The sequence below is a fragment of the Pollicipes pollicipes genome, unplaced genomic scaffold (genome assembly GCF_011947565.3).
Source record: "Pollicipes pollicipes isolate AB1234 unplaced genomic scaffold, Ppol_2.1 Scaffold_4219;HRSCAF=4965_pilon_pilon_pilon, whole genome shotgun sequence".
Lineage (NCBI taxonomy): Eukaryota > Metazoa > Arthropoda > Thecostraca > Pollicipedomorpha > Pollicipedidae > Pollicipes > Pollicipes pollicipes.
Window position 1 is genome coordinate 2,220,195 of NW_023596448.1, and position 17,348 is coordinate 2,237,542.

A 17,348-nucleotide genomic window follows, 5' to 3' on the forward strand; every position below is an offset into this window, starting at 1 on the left:
GGATGCGTTGCAGTTTGCGGAACTATACTTAATCTACTTAAGAATGGATAACGTTTCATGTCACTCGCGTTTCTCGCAAGCGCGATTCATGGTTTTATTCACTTCGCATCATTTAACGTCAATGCTTGGACTGATCGGTAGCAGATAATATGGATACATACATGATGCAGTTACCAGTTTACTTGGTTTGCCATTGTCGCTATTCGTAGAAGATGTCACCGAAATATATTGCAGGTGTAGATAGCGCAGGACCATCAGTTCGCAATTCGTTAACTTCAGGCATACAGCCGGGTGACAATGTGTTCCTACACGAGACATCCTAACAGCACATGCACAGCGGCCGTTTGTGCACAGTTTGTCATCTATCGCTCTTGCTCACCTGGAACTATTCGGCTACAAACTGAACGGTCATTTCGCCAGATAAGCCAGTAACACTGGAATAGCTGGTGCGGAACGCATGTCTGGTAAGCTAATATAAAATGGTTCATACGGTTACATAATGCAGCAGTGGGTACGGAATGACGGTCCATTTAAGCTCACGTTTCTGCGACAGATGTGTTAACAGCACTCGCTGCTTTCAAAAGCACTCCTTAAATGCTGTTCAGTATGTCAGAAACATTACTGTGAACGTTAAGTTCAACCGAACTGCTGAGCTTAGCTTGGTGCGATAGGGACTTTTTGTCTTCGCATAAGTGTATTTTCCTCCTGCCGACGTTGGTACTTTGTACTGTTTTCCTCAACTGTCTCGGCTTGTCCCCAGCTCAGTCCCTCTCTCTCCCAATCTTTGAACAAATTGCGCATGAAAATACTTAAATTTATGCATGCCTCGACAAAGCCCATAGCTTTCGATACAGAATCACCTATCTTTTCATGCCTAGCTAACGCAGGATGACAGGATGAATAATGTTGCTTTTCGCCGCCGAAGAAATAGATAATTTGGCAGCAGTAAACAAAATGAATCGGAACTATTGTTAATTTCCTTAGTATCACAGCCCAGAAAGACTGTCGCTATACGGACATGCTGCTGGGGTTCAGACGACACTATCCGCGCCATATAGCCTCGAATTAATTTTCAAAATTTGCAGAATGATCTAAACATGGACAGCGGACGCGTGTTAAAAATATTGGATCTTGCCAGTGAAAGAAAACGCCATAGCTACGTGGCGACGAAATTTTTGGTGAAACCGATGCTTCTAAAGGTCAGCTCAATTAGTCAAACCAAATTAGCAGTTACGGCACGATTTTCCAACAGAGGCATCATGGGGGACTGTGCGACTTCTGATGGGCATTGCAGTCGCATCTGTTTTAATGTATCAAATTTATCATTAAGCGTTCGCGGTGTTTGCACACGATAACGGCGTTTACCTTTTTTGACACGGCCTGGTCTCCGCGTGCTCTTCTTGTCTTACAGTCGCTTCAGACTTGCATAGAAGAGTGCACGCCTTTTCACAAGTCAGCATACCCGCAAAGCGAATGTGTTGTTAGCATATTCACTCAGCACGCCGGTTGTTTGCATAGTAATTTGTTACCGCTGGCTGCTTATTTGGACCTTCATAGCCCTGGAAATTGGTTGGTGGAGAGTCATGCTGTAATGGACCTGAGGAGACGACAGAGATAAACTTTGGACAAGTGTTGGATTCGTCAGTTTCGTAACGATGGTGTGAAACAGGGTCTTGTAGAAGCGACTGGCACGTATTGACTTTGAATCAGCTGGAAGACGAGTTGCAATACGAGAGTAACAGACGTATGAATCATAAACTCTGACCCCTAAGGTTGTTTCGCGAGGCACTTTTAATCCAGTGAGTAGCGATAATTTAAACACTGTCAGGCAGCGCTAGCCCAACAAGGTGATATATACACGGCTTTTCTTTGGATCCCAACCTTGGATGAATTATATCTCAGTACGCTTGATATTTCAAAGTCCATTCTAATTCGTATATTTACAGCGTATCTGCCCGAATATCAGCGCCATGAACTCGACTTGAGATCTAATCACATCGTAAACGTCAGAATAAAGTCCGCTTTTTGCACGGAATGTTCTCAGCAAGATTGCACACACATTTTCTCTGGCACACGCATTTTTCATCTCTGGCACACAGCGCCGACTGGTGATTTCAATAAGCCCCGAGAGCTATCCACCAGTCACGCTTACCGGCGCTCACCAGCGGGCTGCGCCGCCACCGAGACCGTTAACGGTCATCGACTGAACCCTCCGAATGACCTCGGAGCGTTTGGCTAGATTTGGGACTGGATGTCGGCCTCAGGAGGCAGCCCTTCTCGTTACAGTGAGGAGGCTCGAGACCTGCCTAGAGACGCTCTTATGTGCATCAAAAGCCGAGAAGAACATGCGCTCTGACAAGTCACTTGTTTGTGCGTTTCTTCTGCCCAATGTGTGGTGCCCCAACAATACAGGCCAGTCATTTTATTTGCGCCATGGACGTACGAGCTGAGGGACTGGCTGCAGGGACCAAGATCGCAGACTCTATTATTTTGTTTTCACTGGCACCATCACCATCGTAGCCAATGATGGTGTAGCACTGCATCACAGTATGCATAGTGGGCAATGCTGCATAATATCGCAGTGGATCGCAAAACCGATGATGCAGTATTTGCATGATGCTTGCTGGTGGCACTGTTGTTATGACAAGCGACAGCAGTGTTTCCGCTCTCAACACTCATGCCTCTGACTTCTCTCTGACCATACCTCTTACCTGTGTCTGGCCATGTCTCTGATCTTTCCTGACCTTGTCTCTGACCTGTCTATGAACTGTCTTTGCCCTGTCTCTGCCCTTGCCTCTGGCCTGATTCCTGACCTATTCTCCGACCATGTCTCTGACCTCTCTCTCTGCTCTGTCTCTGACCATGTCTCTAACCTATCTCTGACCATATCTCTAACCTATCTCTGACCTGTCTCCGACAATGTCACTGACCTGTATCCGACCATATCTCCGACCTGTCTCGGACCATGTCTCTGACCTGTCTCCGACCTGTCTCTGACCATATATCCGTCCTGTCTCTGGCCTGTTTCTGACCATATCTCCGGCCTATCTCTGACCATGTCTCCGTCCTGTCTCTGGCCATGTCTCTACCCCGTCTCTGACCATGCCTCTGCTCTGTCTCTGACCTGTCTCTGACCTGTTTCCGACAATGTCTCTGACCTGTCCCTGATCATGCCCCTGACCTCTCTCTGACCTATCCCAACATGTCTCTGACCTGTTGTTCCGTGCTTACAGACAAAAGGCTCGGGCCCCTCCGCACTTCAGTCGGGCCGTTGGTGCACCTCCAAAGAAGACGTGACACAACTTATTCCGAGCGGGCCGAGCGGTGCCAGCACAGAGCGGTGCCAGCACAGTCCCGTCCCGCTGAGGCATCAGCAGTAGCCTCGGGCTGGAGCGGTCACTGTTTCAAGCACAAGACGCGACGGACAAGGCGCTGCGATGAAATTGCAGGACGCCATTGAGATTCTCTGTCAGCGGAAACGGTTCCACGTCATAGTGTTTACGTTGTTAGCGTTGAACTTCATGTTCATTCCTATCCACATTTTCGTGGATTTGTTTTTAAGCTACGAGCCAAAACATTATTGTGCCTACCCGCAAGGAGGATCAAAATACCAATGGATTCCGTACAGGTGAGTTTCTTACGATGCTTAACTACGCTGCTGGCAAAGCTTGCGTGGGTGTTTTTGTCACGTTCGCTTCGGTTTGTTCTATAGCTGGTTCCAGAACTCCCCTGTACTACCTTCACGCTGTAGACCTTGGACGCATACATAATGGGAAATAAGGCTTGTGCAACATGGCACATCAGAAAGCAGTCCCGACCCGCGTCCCGCGCGCGTTTGGGTTCCGCGCGCGTGCGTCTTATCTTGCCGATAGCAACACTGCCAACACGCCGTCATAATTGACATCGATGGTAAAACGGCACTAAACCGAGCGACCTTGACCTACAACCTTCTCACGAAGGTGGGATGGTACCCAAGACTGGAGCGGGCTAGCGCGAAGGTCAAATGACACAACTGGTTTGACCATTACGGAACCCGTCAAGTGCATATCATTAAGCGTTTTTAGAGAAGCCATTCGCTTTAGAAGCCCGTGGCTGCCCGTGGCCGTGCCCGTGGCCATGCTGGAGGTTACAAAACGCAAGGACGAAGTCGTGACTCATAGTCGAACCAACAGTAAATTACGGCTGACTCGCAGCACACTCTTGCGCCCTTGCTTAACGTCCAATCTATCCTACCTGGAAGGTGATCCACACGTCAGCATGCGCGGCTGTGCGTGACAAACTGTCCAACCCCGGAACTCGTGAACAGCGCGATCCATGTCCGGTTGCGGGTCGTAACATGGCGGCAGCTGCAGCGTGCATGCACCCTGAACCCGCTGAACCGCTACTTTCTGGCAGTAAGCAGGTACGATTCTGCGGACGGCGTCGACCCTCACAGCTGCCGCAGTCTTGTGAGCACGCGGGGGGGGGGGGGGGGCGCCTGTGGACGATTACGGGGTAAAGAATTACATAGCAAGCAGCCGTACGGAAAATGGTTCAGGGCAAAAGCTGCCGAGTACAAAAGCGTGCGAAAAAGGTCGTGCGGCTTGGGATAAGAATTAGCATGTAACAAAGATTGCAAAAAATACGATTGCACCAGGTACATCCCGACAGGAAAAGTCGTCATGAATTAGCATTGCATTGCAAAAGATCGCAGAAGAACTTTGGATTGCAAATGATCGTGGGGAAAAGCTTTCAATAGATAAAGAGCACAGAGATAAATCTATTTTCGGGGTAATTACTTATTGCAAAGGAACGAACGCAAAAGACTTGCAAAAATCGTCAGCTGGAGATCGCATAGGGTAATGAGCGCCGGCGGCAGCCACCAGCTGGAGATCGCACAGGGTTATGAGCGCCGGCGGCAGCCACCAGCTGGAGATCGCACAGGGTAATGAGCGCCGGCGGCAGCCACCAGCTGGAGATCGCACAGGGTAATGAGCGCCGGCGGTGGCCACCAGCTGGAGATCGCACAGGGTAATGAGCGCCGGCGGCAGCTGCCAGCTGAAGATCGCACAGGGTAATGAGCGCCGGCGGCAACTACCAGCTGGAGATCGCACAGGGTAATGAGCGCCGGCGGCAGCTGCCAGCTGAAGATCGCACAGGGTAATGAGCGCCGGCGGCAACTACCAGCTGAAGATCGCACAGGGTAATGAGCGCCGGCGGCAGCTACCAGCTGAAGATCGCACAGGGTAATAAGCGCCGGCGGCAGCTACCAGCTGAAGATCGCTCAGGGTAATGAGCGCCGGTGGCAGCTATCTGCTGAAGATCGCACAGGGTAATGAGCGCCGGCGGCATCTGTCTGCAGTATATGATGACAGCAACATCGTGACAGGTACTGAAGGTCTAAGACATTGGGGTGGCGCAAAATGTACCCGCAGCTGCGCTTAGCAAAACTAAAGTGGCCTTAAAGCAACACCCTGTGAGGATAAATTTTTCACTTCTACCTGATATTGTCTAATCACACATGCCGTACCCATATTTCCCTTTCAGAGGTTTTAAGGTGTCATCCGAAAACGAGCTCACTTGACACCATCAAGCATAAACAAGGCTACACAGAACCTGAACACCCATGGCTATATCCTGCCTGATCTACATATGAATCATGCCTATATATACGCAGAGCAAGGGCACCAGCCACCTTCAAGCCCGAGAGCTTTGGTGACTCCAGCCGTTTGCATGTATCAAGTTTGGTTTGTTTACAAAATGCATCATAATCTTCAGCTGTACGCCAAATGCAACGTTTTCACGCATCCCCAATCTTTGGGGGTCGCACCACGTAAGCACCGCAGCAGAACAAAGCCTGTCACAAACACGGGTAAAGCCTGGTAGAGAGTTTTACCCCAGGTATTTCTTTAACCCCAAGAAACTTGACCACTAAATTGCACCACTCCCGAAATGCAGAAATGAAAAATTCAAGAAATGCCTTCTAAATGAAGTCTAACAGCTGAATATCACTATTTAAACACTCATTTTCACAGATTTTTAGGTAAGTTAGTTGATATTACTTACTTTGATCACATAATTGGTGTAAGACTTACCTTACGCACTTAGATCGCATGATTTGTAACAAGATTTATTAATTTTCTGTTAAATTCTATCAAGTTTTGCTCATAAGATGAATTATGATGCCACAAGACATAAAATCAAACTGCTTTGTTCCCAAACTTGACAATTTGCCTCAAATTTGTTGAAGTGATGGCTCATGTCTGCTTTAACAAAATGTTGTTCATAGTTGACATGGTTTACGACTGGCAAACTACTGCACTGTAAATAGGCAGTATATTTTTAGCACATGAAAACTCTAAGCAGCGTAGCAATGGCAATATGAGGTAGATATTGGCTTTTAGCGAATAGACCATCATAGTTGAAATGTGAAGCCAACATCTTGAACTCTAAGTTGTTAAATATCAATCACCAAACCTTAATGGATGCCTTTGTTGCACTTGAAATCACAAGCAGCAAACTGGTTTTGTGACCATCCTTAAGTTGCGTTATGTTTGGAGGAGATTGTTTTGTGGAGCATACTTATCATTGCCCTTGGCAGAGACTAACCGTGACAATCAGAATAAGTTGTTCAAAGAGATTTGAGGGATTTTGACTTGTGTGGTGCTAACTGTATGGTGTCAAAAAGATGACACAAATAATTGAACCGAAACACAGGTTGAAACCGGCAAAAATAAGCCTTGCCATGTTTTATCACAAGTGCTGTTGGCAAGAAATAGGTGGGGTGAGTTGAGATGATGTTCAGCATATGAGCTATTCCAAGTTAGGTTAAGTTGGTTAAAACCATTCTTGCAGCAGGAATGCTGCAAGAATCATTGACTCTCGAATGCTGCTAGGATGCAAATGGATTAGACAGGATGAGACAAAGAAAGGTTTTTTAGGTTAGGCTAAGTTAGGTTACTTCCATGAAAATAAGCATTGATGTTTTGCAAAAAACAGTGACGTGATATTTATATTTCCTGACCCTATCTTAACAGAAGCCAGGGGTATGGCTGTGGTGTTTGATTTGGTGAAGTACTAATGTGCATTAGTCCAAGGGTTTTTTGTTTGAACGTTCTATGTTTGTTGATTTTTTGGTTGCTTTTGTTGTTAAATTCCTTTGTTTTCTTTTATGTTACAAAAATCCTGTGGAAGGGAAGTGCAAAGTGCAGCATCAAAACCTTGGTTTTACATAGTTTTTGATGTTCATTACACTATTATAGAATTACTATTCTTCAATGTATTCTGTTCCACTGTAATGACCTAGGATGTTAAAAAACACGTCTGTCATGTTATATCTTACTAACTCAAAAGTTCCGTTTGTAAACTGACTGCTTTTACTCCTGTACGGTCTTTTTGTGATAAGATATTATATTTCACTCATGTAAAGGTCTTTTTGTGATAGAGCGTTTCACTCCTACCCTAGTTCAAAAGCGATTCTACCTCATTGTGGCTGCACATGCAGTCGTTTAGGCCTTAAACATTCCCTTCCTGGAATAGTCATTCAACCTACATCCACGTGACCAAAACTGATCTACCTTCAGCCATCTTCGACACTGACTTTGTTAACAACGCACAATGCGTTACGCCCTGGGATATGAACCGCTGTCGGTTAGTATATTAAGACGTTGTCGAGCAAATCCGATGCGTCACCGCATAGTTTCCGTCGCCTCCTAGCTTGGAGTCTAGAAAACTTACCTTTCAAAACCTGCCGACGTATCTGAAATTTCTGGCAGCATTCCTCCACTGCGGTGGCGGAGCAATGCCAGAAAATCATCGAGCCTTGACGGGATTAAATGCCATATTTAAACCTGGCATATTAAATGCCATATTTAAACCGGGGTCTGGCCCGTGACGCGCTAGGCGGACGCCTTCGAGGCGCAAGTGTCAAACTAACCCTCTAATTTTTGGCGTTCAGCTACATTGTCTGCTGGCACCGAGCCCCGGCCGCGCGCTGACTCCGCGCCGCCCGCCTGGTGGCAGTAACGGGAGCGGCGTCCTTTGTCGGTCCAGCGTTGCCTACCAGCTGTCCTCATGCGAAGCCGTACCCACGAGACGAAGTCGACCGTGTGGCTTCTATCCAGTGCAATCTGTCTTCTGTGAAATTTTGCCATTACGACCGTTATCGTGTACGATCTTTATCTCAAAAATGTCTGGGATATAAGCTTTCTTTGATGCGATGTTCATCCACGCGTTTTTTCATTGCGACTTTTATTACGTACGGCTGGTTCTCGCAAGCCTTTATCTTGCATTGTGTCATATAATCTCTATTCATAACATGATTAACGCAAGCGATCGTTTATCATTGCCATCTACTTCTAGTGAAATCTTGATTCCGCACAAGTTTTGTCGTAGGGTTACTGGCTTACAGCTTTCACCATACGATCTTTGGCTGGTTGACCTGGATGGGTGACGGTCAGCGGTGGCGTCACGTCCAGGGTGAGGTGCGGCGGGGGCACGCGCGGGATCCTTCAAGGCCGGGCCGGTCGGGGGTGCAACACAAAATATTTCGCCGTGTGTCCGCCAACACAGCTACATACGCCTCCTGCCAGCACACGAAGGCCGCCCACACTGGCTACTTGTGTGGCTGCAAACACAGCTACATACACCCCCTGCCAGCACACAAAGGCCGCCCCACACTGGCCACTTGTGTGGCGGCAAACACAGCTACATAAACCCCCTGCCAGCACGCAAAGGCCGCCCCACACTGGCCACTTGTGTGGCTGCAAACACAGCTACATAAACCCCCTGCCAGCACACAAAGGCCGCCCCACACTGGCCACTTGTGTGGCTGCAAACACAGCTACATACACCCCCTGCCAGCACACAAAGGCCGCCCCACACTGGCCACTTGTGTGGCGGCAAACACAGCTACATAAACCCCCTGCCAGCACGCAAAGGCCGCCCCACACTGGCCACTTGTGTGGCGGCAAACACAGCTACATAAACCCCCTGCCAGCACACAAAGGCCGCCCCACACTGGCCACTTGTGTGGCTGCAAACACAGCTACATAAACCCCCTGCCAGCACACAAAGGCCGCCCCACACTGGCCACTTGTGTGGCTGCAAACACAGCTACATACACCCCCTGCCAGCACACAAAGGCCGCCCCACACTGGCCACTCGTGTGGCGGCAAACACAGCTACATAAACCCCCTGCCAGCACGCAAAGGCCGCCCCACACTGGCCACTTGTGTGGCGGCAAACACAGCTACATAAACCCCCTGCCAGCACACAAAGGCCGCCCCACACTGGCCACTTGTGTGGCTGCAAACACAGCTACATACACCCCCTGCCAGCACACAGAGGCCGTCCCATACTGGCCACTTTTTGCCGCGTTGCGTTGCGATGCGATTCGAAACGGATCTCTAGCTACCAGAGGACCTGGATTGTTGCGGCGTCAGGAATCATAGATGACTTACAGTTTGCCGAACGCTTGCTATCGGCTGTCATACTTATGACGGCTTCCATATTGGTGAGGTGTAACAAAGTTAAAGTGCCAAATTCATATCCGCCAACTGAGGAATTGCAAAACGGCGGCATGAAAGAAAAGCAATGCGCCAAAAATCCGAAAGGCGACATGACTAACTACAAAAGGGGCCACATACCACAAAGTCAACAAACCAAAATTACATCGCCCCTCCCCCCCCCCCCCCTCCCCCTTCTCCCACCTGTCAGGGCGAGCATGTCGTTCAGAAAGAATTGGTCGACTGATGTGAAATTGCTAACAAATTTCAATACAACCTACGTGCTGGGGCACGACGAAAGGCGCCCACCAGGCAACACGTGTCTCTCCAGGCTTGGAGCATGCCTAAGGTATGGCGGATAGTTTGAGGACGGTTGATATGAGGCTCGAGGCGCACACGTAATTTTCATATGGGGACATGGCCTCGAGGAGGCTTGCATATTAGACGCCATCTCCAGTGCTGCCTGCCACCGGCTCAAATTCTGCCATGTATTCTGCTACCCTGGGTATCAAGGTCATCGCTGTTTTTTCTTTCTCTCTTTTTGCGGTCGAGGAAAGCAAACCCAGCCGTACATCGAGTTTGAACGTGATGCCCCGGCAAGTCCAAAGGGTGGAAGAAGACTGCTGTCGTGATTGAACTATCCCATAGTTTAAGGCGGGTGCGCCTGCTTTTCCAACAGCAGCGCTTATGCTGATAAAGGATATTGCATAATTGAGCGTTTGGGTTGTGTGTATGACATTTAAAATTGCGGTGATGAAAGAGGCGTTCGGTGGCAACCTGATTCCTGATGACACTACTGGACATGGACCTCATCACGATTTTATGTCACACGGTATCGCATTACACTGCTGGCGGCGATTTAGCCTCAAGAAATTCAGTCGGCGACAAAAAGTACACGTTTACCAACGCTGAAATGACTATTTAGTAAACACGCTCCTCAATACGTCATCGTTTGATTATGCCATGAAGCGATGTTATGGCGTCAGAGTCGCTGCCAGACTGGCCGCGTCAGCATAACCATCGTGTTTCACGGGCTGACCCACTTGTAGCATTTCAGTTCGCCGACAGGTGATTTGGCAGGAGCTGTATGAAAAATGAACCGTGTGTCGTTATTTGCCCATGCTTTGGCCATTTCTCATCCTAACGCTCTCCTATATTTCTCCATGATAGCATACTTTTTTACTGGGACTTACTTTCACAGCTAAGACATTAGTCTCAAGCTATTAAATCCCAGGCACATTTTCGTCGCAACTAGTAAAATTGCCAAATGTATGAATGCTGTTCAAAACTTGGTTTAACCCCTTCCAGCCGGTTTAAAGCTAACCACTGTTCGTTGATGCAACGATCCACGCCGACCTACTACAGACAAAGAAAAGTCCATGGTCACATTCGTCTTGATCTTGAACATCATATTGCCACTGAGGAGGAAGAATTTGTGTAGAGCTCCTATCTTGTCACATCTAGATGATTTAAAAATGGACGGCAGGAAATAGGCTGCACGACCTGGATATTGCGAACCATTGGGTATGTTCAAAAACGAGAGAATTTTAAGTTTTAAGAAGGGCGTAAGCGTGAACTGCACGCATGATCGTAAAAATGATTAATGGCAGTTGGGAAACACATGCGAACGTGGAGCAGTCCCTTTAAGTATCTTATTTGAATAAATGACCACATGGAAAATGGCGACAGACCAGAGTGATAAAAACTGAAAAAACGTCATGAAAAACAAGCGTTTTGAGAAACCTGCTGCCTAGCTCATGCGGTAGGCGCGATGGTTGCAAGCTGTCGATGGTGAGATGGAGTGAAAATTTTGTATGCATGTGTGCAGTTTCCTTTTAAGTTCTGGGGTTTCAGCTCCCCTTCCCCATATGGGCCACTGGACGCTGCGATCTTGGACGTTTTGATCGCTCCCTACACGGCAAACAACGCCTTGTCAGCCAGTCTGTATATTGACATGTCCACAATTTTCAAACCATTCACTCAAGATCAAATTCAAACATGACCCTTTCGTATTCCACTATTCTGCCGTTTGCCAATATGACTTGTCGTTGCCTTGCTAGGTCGTTATTTTACCAATATGACACGTCGTTGCCTCGCTGTGTTGTTATTTTGCAGTTCGCCTTTTAGTCGTTCGCCAACTGCATGTCGCGGCATGTCGACGTTTTCAATGTCGCCATTTTGCAGATCACCATTAAGCTTATCGTCATTTTAACGTGTCGACTTTTCTACAGTTCGCCGTTTTGTAGTCCGCCAATAAGTCGTTTCGAATTTTTGCCGCGTCGACTTTTTTACATGTCACCATCCCGCATCCGCCATTCGGCATTCGACAAAAAAGCATTCGGCAACTTGGATTTTCGAATTTTTGTCCTAGAACCCTCAGTCCCATCTCGCTCAAAGATGACAATGCGGCGCGCTTCGCGGAATGTTACTGGTTAAACGGGAAGCTGGCTTCAGTTCCGTTCCGCCTCTCACTGTATGCCAGCGTCACAGCGTCATGCGCCGCGGGCTGGCCAGTGCGCAGCGGGTTGGAGACGGACCGAGGCTGCCAGCCACCGATGCCGCCGGGATCAGCCCCAATTGGCCAGTTAGCCATGCCCCGCTGGCGGACGCTCGCGGGGAGTACGGTCAATCTGGGACAGTCGTGCGCTGGCTGGCGATGGTCGCGGTCAGACCGCGCAGTTGCAGCCGCTGTGCTCAGGCACACTGCGTCGCGCGCAGCGAATGGCCCGCTCTCCAATATACATGTAGATTGTCTGAGCTGGGCTTACGAGCCGATCCAGAAACAAGCCAGCTTAAAGCATCACAATATGTCATAAATAATCGTAACTTAAGCCTGAGATCACCAACATCCAACACGCTACAGTGCGTCAGGTCCGGAATGACTTTGTCCTTTTCTGCTCCCGCTCCTTCCAATAACATTATGTTCTGTTGATTCGGAAACGTTGGATCTGTCCGAGTCGTCGTTGTTGATCGGCGGTTCTGTCTAACTAGATTAGGGTTTTCCAGCTGCAGGGGCCCCAGGGCGGTTGACTTCTGATTTCATTTCGTCATTGCCGCTCGGCGGAGCAGACGCCAGGCAGCAGCGAGCCAACACAACCCGGCCCTATTCTAATCTGCTGCCACCGGGATGTCCGTTACATGCGCACTGAGTACTTATATATTGATTGGTTTTATGGGCTTGTAACGTTAAATTGAGTGCCATTCTGATCGCCATTTTATCGTACAAATTGTGCCAGGCGTCCTGAGGTATACTAAACGCTGTTACCAATGAATGCTGTGGTTAAGGTGCGGTCAAAAAACGGCCGGGCATCACTGTCTCATCACTGTGTGCCCCTCGCCCCTAACAATGCATATCAGACTCGCACACCTTCATGCGCACCAATCTACGTAAAGCTGTCTGGTATTGCCTGCGTGTCAAGGAATAGTTACATAACTATGTCGCGTACTTTACCAGGAAGCAGATGCTCTCTGACTGGGCGATCCTTTAATTGGCTTCACTGTACTGAACAGGCCTTAAATTAGCTTCACTGCCATGTAGCATGCAAGCTCGAGAGCTTTCAGCAAAGCTGATTGCACAGCCAGGCCCACGAGCACCTTCAAAACCAGCAGGCAGATTTGTGAGAACCTTTACGCAACTCACTGACTCGCTGGCCTCGGGTACGGCGTAGTGAAAAATGTCACTTGGTATGGTCGTAATGCTTCTGTCACTGGGTATGGCCATAATGCCTCTGTCACTGGGTATGGCCATAACGTTTCTGTCACCGGGTATGGTCGTTATGCTCCTGTCACTGGGCATCGTCGTTATGCTTCTGTCACTGGGTATGGCCATAATGTTTCTGTCACCGGGTATGGTCGTTATGCTTCTGTCACTGGGCTATAGCCGTCATGCTTCTGTTACTGGATATGGTCGCAATGCGGTCGTTTACTGAAAATGTAAATGTCAAAGCTTTGCGGTCAGCTGGAGCGTCACACACGCGATGATGGCTGGAGGGATTCGAGTGGACATCAGCTGGTGGTGCGTAAGTTAGCTCGCAGGTCGTCGGTGCTCTTTAGCTGTGGGGTTTGACCGCACGTCGCACGTGTGCAGGTACGTCCTGTTGTCCTGATCTGCTGCAGGCATGTCCCGTTGTCCTGCTCTGCTCCAACCGTGCCTCTTGAAGGTGGGAATCACGCTAAGGCATCACGTCCATAGCATAGCATAAGTATAGCATAAGCATAAGTATATGTATATGCATCGTTTGTATATGACGTGCCCATCAGATACTTGGATACCTATTTCACATGGCTCTTAGGTAGATATCAATATTTGTCAGTCCTTGGTATGCTATGCATAAGCATGGCAAAGCATACATGTTACTAGACGGCTCCCAGTCTGAAAGATAACGGCCAGTGAGCCTGGATGAGCCCGACAGCACTGTTTCTTGTGAGCAGTGCTATATGTATATATATATATATATATATATATATATATATATATATATATATATGCATATACATACACACGCACACATTTACACACACACACACACATATATATATATATATATATATATATATATATATATATATATATATATATATATATGTGTGTGTGTGTGTGTGTGTGTGTGTGTTATATGTTGTATGTTCAATTCAACCATTTTAATCTGTGGGTCTCAAAATTGGGATCAGAGCTCAAATTGAGCAGTGATTGTTGCGTGAGCCCTGACTCCAACCAGGCGCCAGGCCACTGAGGGCGGTATGGCTTACTCGCGTTTAGTCGATTACGAACCTGCCGTTTATTATTTTACGGCATTATCTTAACTGAGGTGAGGGGTTTCCCAGGGGTCTCCAACTCAGGGGTCTCCAACTCCCGAACCCGTTTGCGATTTGGATATAATCTGAATAACCATCGGGGCATTGTGATAGTGATATTCTGGGCTTGACGTAAACATTATACATATGTAAATGTGATATTTAGAATTGTAATATTCTGAAGGTATGCATGTCAGTGTTGTGACAGGAACGGAAGCCACAGGAAAGGTTCCGCTGCGCAGTAAGTTCAAGCGTAAGGCCACCCCAAGCAGGAAGGTTATGATAAGCTGCCGGCTTAAGTTCTTGATTTAAGGTCAAGCAGGCTTTCAGACTCCCGCATCATGTGTCTTGCAATGAACTGGACGAGCGCCTGCATGGCTGACAATAGCCTTCGTTAGAGTTTGCTCCAATGTCCTGTGGGGGTGAAGCTGAGCGTGGTGAGAAAGTGCGACCAACTAGCCATCTCCCTGTCTGCCACCCAGATGCATGCGGGCGAGTGGGCGGACTCGGGTGTGTAGTACATGTGACTGGTCCGGCGCACAACGCCGCCTGGACGGAGCCCAGCCCAGGCGGCGGCGGTTGCGGCGGGGCTGCGGCGCAACTGCCGCGTAGGGTTCGGTCGCGCTGCCGCCTCCCTGGCAGATCACTGTTGACCAGCGCTTGTCCCGCCTACGTTTTGGTCACCCTAGCAACGGCCACCCTAGCAACGTCCACCCTAGCACCCTAGCGGTCACCCTAGCAACAGTCACCCTAGCAGCGTCTACCCTAGCACCCTAACGGTCACTCTAGCAACTGTGACAGTGGCGGCGAAGGTGTTCCGTTGCCAGCGCCATCTCCGCCTGTCAAACTGCAGCGCTCAGCTACGTGTTTTGACCTTTAGTAGTAATCTGAATGTTCCACTGCGTACCATACTTAACGGTGAGGCATGTGTTTTTCTGAGCCGCTGCATCCCGTTCGGTGAGGGCTGAAAATTGTGTCTGACACGTGACCGGACCATTAGGTGAGCCGACCCGTTGCCCTGCTAGTTTGACGTCCTCAGTTTTCCAGCCAAAGCTCTCCACCATTCCTCCGTTCGTGTTGACGCCTTTCGCTTCGCCTTTGACAGCTCAGCTGACAGAGCTGGACGGCGTAAGCATACATCCTGCCGTATATCCTGCCGTATGTCCTGCCGTATATCCTGCCGTATGTCACGAGCCCGCTCGCAGGTGACAAGTCTTCTTCCGAATCTGAAATGATCAATTTGTGATTTGGGTGATGTGCCATGTATGTGCTTGTGCCGTTGCCTTGCCTCCAGCGTCGCTATTATCACGTGAGGCAAGCTGGTCTGGAGCGGACGGATTTGTGGCGGCCGCTGGACCAGCTAAACATGGTCCCGTTGTCAGCTTAGATGCACCGCATGGTCGCTGCAATATGGGTCTGCCCCGGGCTTTCTGTACGCCCGCGAGATAATTCCACGAGAGATATTTACGGCGTTCTGCATGATCTGTATGATAATCTGCAGCATGTTCTACATTCATGATGATGGTGCAGATCCTCGATAGGTTCTATGGGATTTACGGTTAATGCTGTCGAGGGAATTAACATTCTCATGCGCACAGGATTGTTCCCTAAAGTCAAATTTTTTGGAGAGTGTTGTGGGTCTTTAGACTTGCCTTTTAAAAGTCACCAAGTTACGTTACGTTGGTATTTACAATCAGGGGTTTTGCATCAAAATGTCTTATCTACCTGGTGGAAGGAACCACACTGAATTAATGAAAGGAGCAATTAAAACATGCGATTTCACGTCAGCTAACTTCTAAGAAATATTGATCCGGGCATTCCATTTCTATGGCATTGCGCAACACGCATACGAACGGAAACTGGCAGCCGTACGGCCCGACAGCTCAGCTGGTTGGGAGCACCTGCCTCCCGGTCAACCAGCCGTGCGGGTTGGGTTCGACTCGCTTTAGACGGTTGTTTATATGCCTGTGGCTGGGATGGCCTGGGACCGCCCTAAAAGGTCAGGTGACTTCAGAGGGTAGGACAGACCGTGCCGAGCATTGCGGCAATTAAAGCTTTAACCACGAAATTGTGCCCTTGACTGGTAATCTCACGATAATGCAGCGGTTTTAGGGCTCACGCAACACACTCTGCTGAGCGTGGGCGCTGATCCCAGAAATGCACCCAAGCGAAAGGTTCCAACTGTATCTTAGAGTTGCACTGAACGGCCGAGGTGTTCTGTGTGATCATCGGGCCATCACAATGAAAGCACGAGTTCTGAAAAAAATATGAAGAGTGATGTTACTCCATCTGCGGAAATAATGGCTCTTTGACCGTGACAGTTGGATGTAATGGGGCCGCCTCGTTGTGACGCAGGATGCGTTTAAATGTGAAAGTAAAATGTTTTGTGCTTCGTGACTGGCATGTTCCTGTCCCAGCCAAATAGAGCTGGGGCGCTGTCGGCCCTGGGAACACCGCTCTGCCTTGGGGACGCCGTTCTGTCTAGGAGCGCCGCTCTGCCTTGGGGACCCGCTCTACCCTGGGGATACCGCTCTGCCGGGGTGGACGCCGCTTGCCTGGGGGACACCGCTCTACCTGGGGATACCGCTCTGCCGGGTTGGACGCCGCTCTGCCTGGGGGACGCCGCTCTACCCTGGGGATACCGCTCTGCCGGGGTGGACGCCGCTCTGCCGGGGGACACCGCTCTACCCTGGGGATACCGCTCTGCCGGGGTGGACGCCGCTCTGCCTGGGGGACGCCCTCTGTCCTAGGCGTTCGGTTGCCAATCTCACTGCTTTCTGAAGCATGGACGCCAACGTTCCCAGGTGCTAAGGAGGATTTCTTAAGGCACTCCGTGGGTGTCACTGGTTACATTGCGATGTGCCGAGTGTGTCAAATACTCGAGCTGCAGTCTATTGCCCTAACCAAACGCTGAATCTCTCTCTCACACGCATTCGTGCCCTTCAATCATCTTTTGCTTGCTTACTGCCACCCCGTTCCGAGTTACAAGAGCTGAACTATGGCTTTTATCAGGTTCTCGTCTGGTCATCCAAACTTCGTGATCTCCCTCGAAAACGGGTTTTTAGTTTA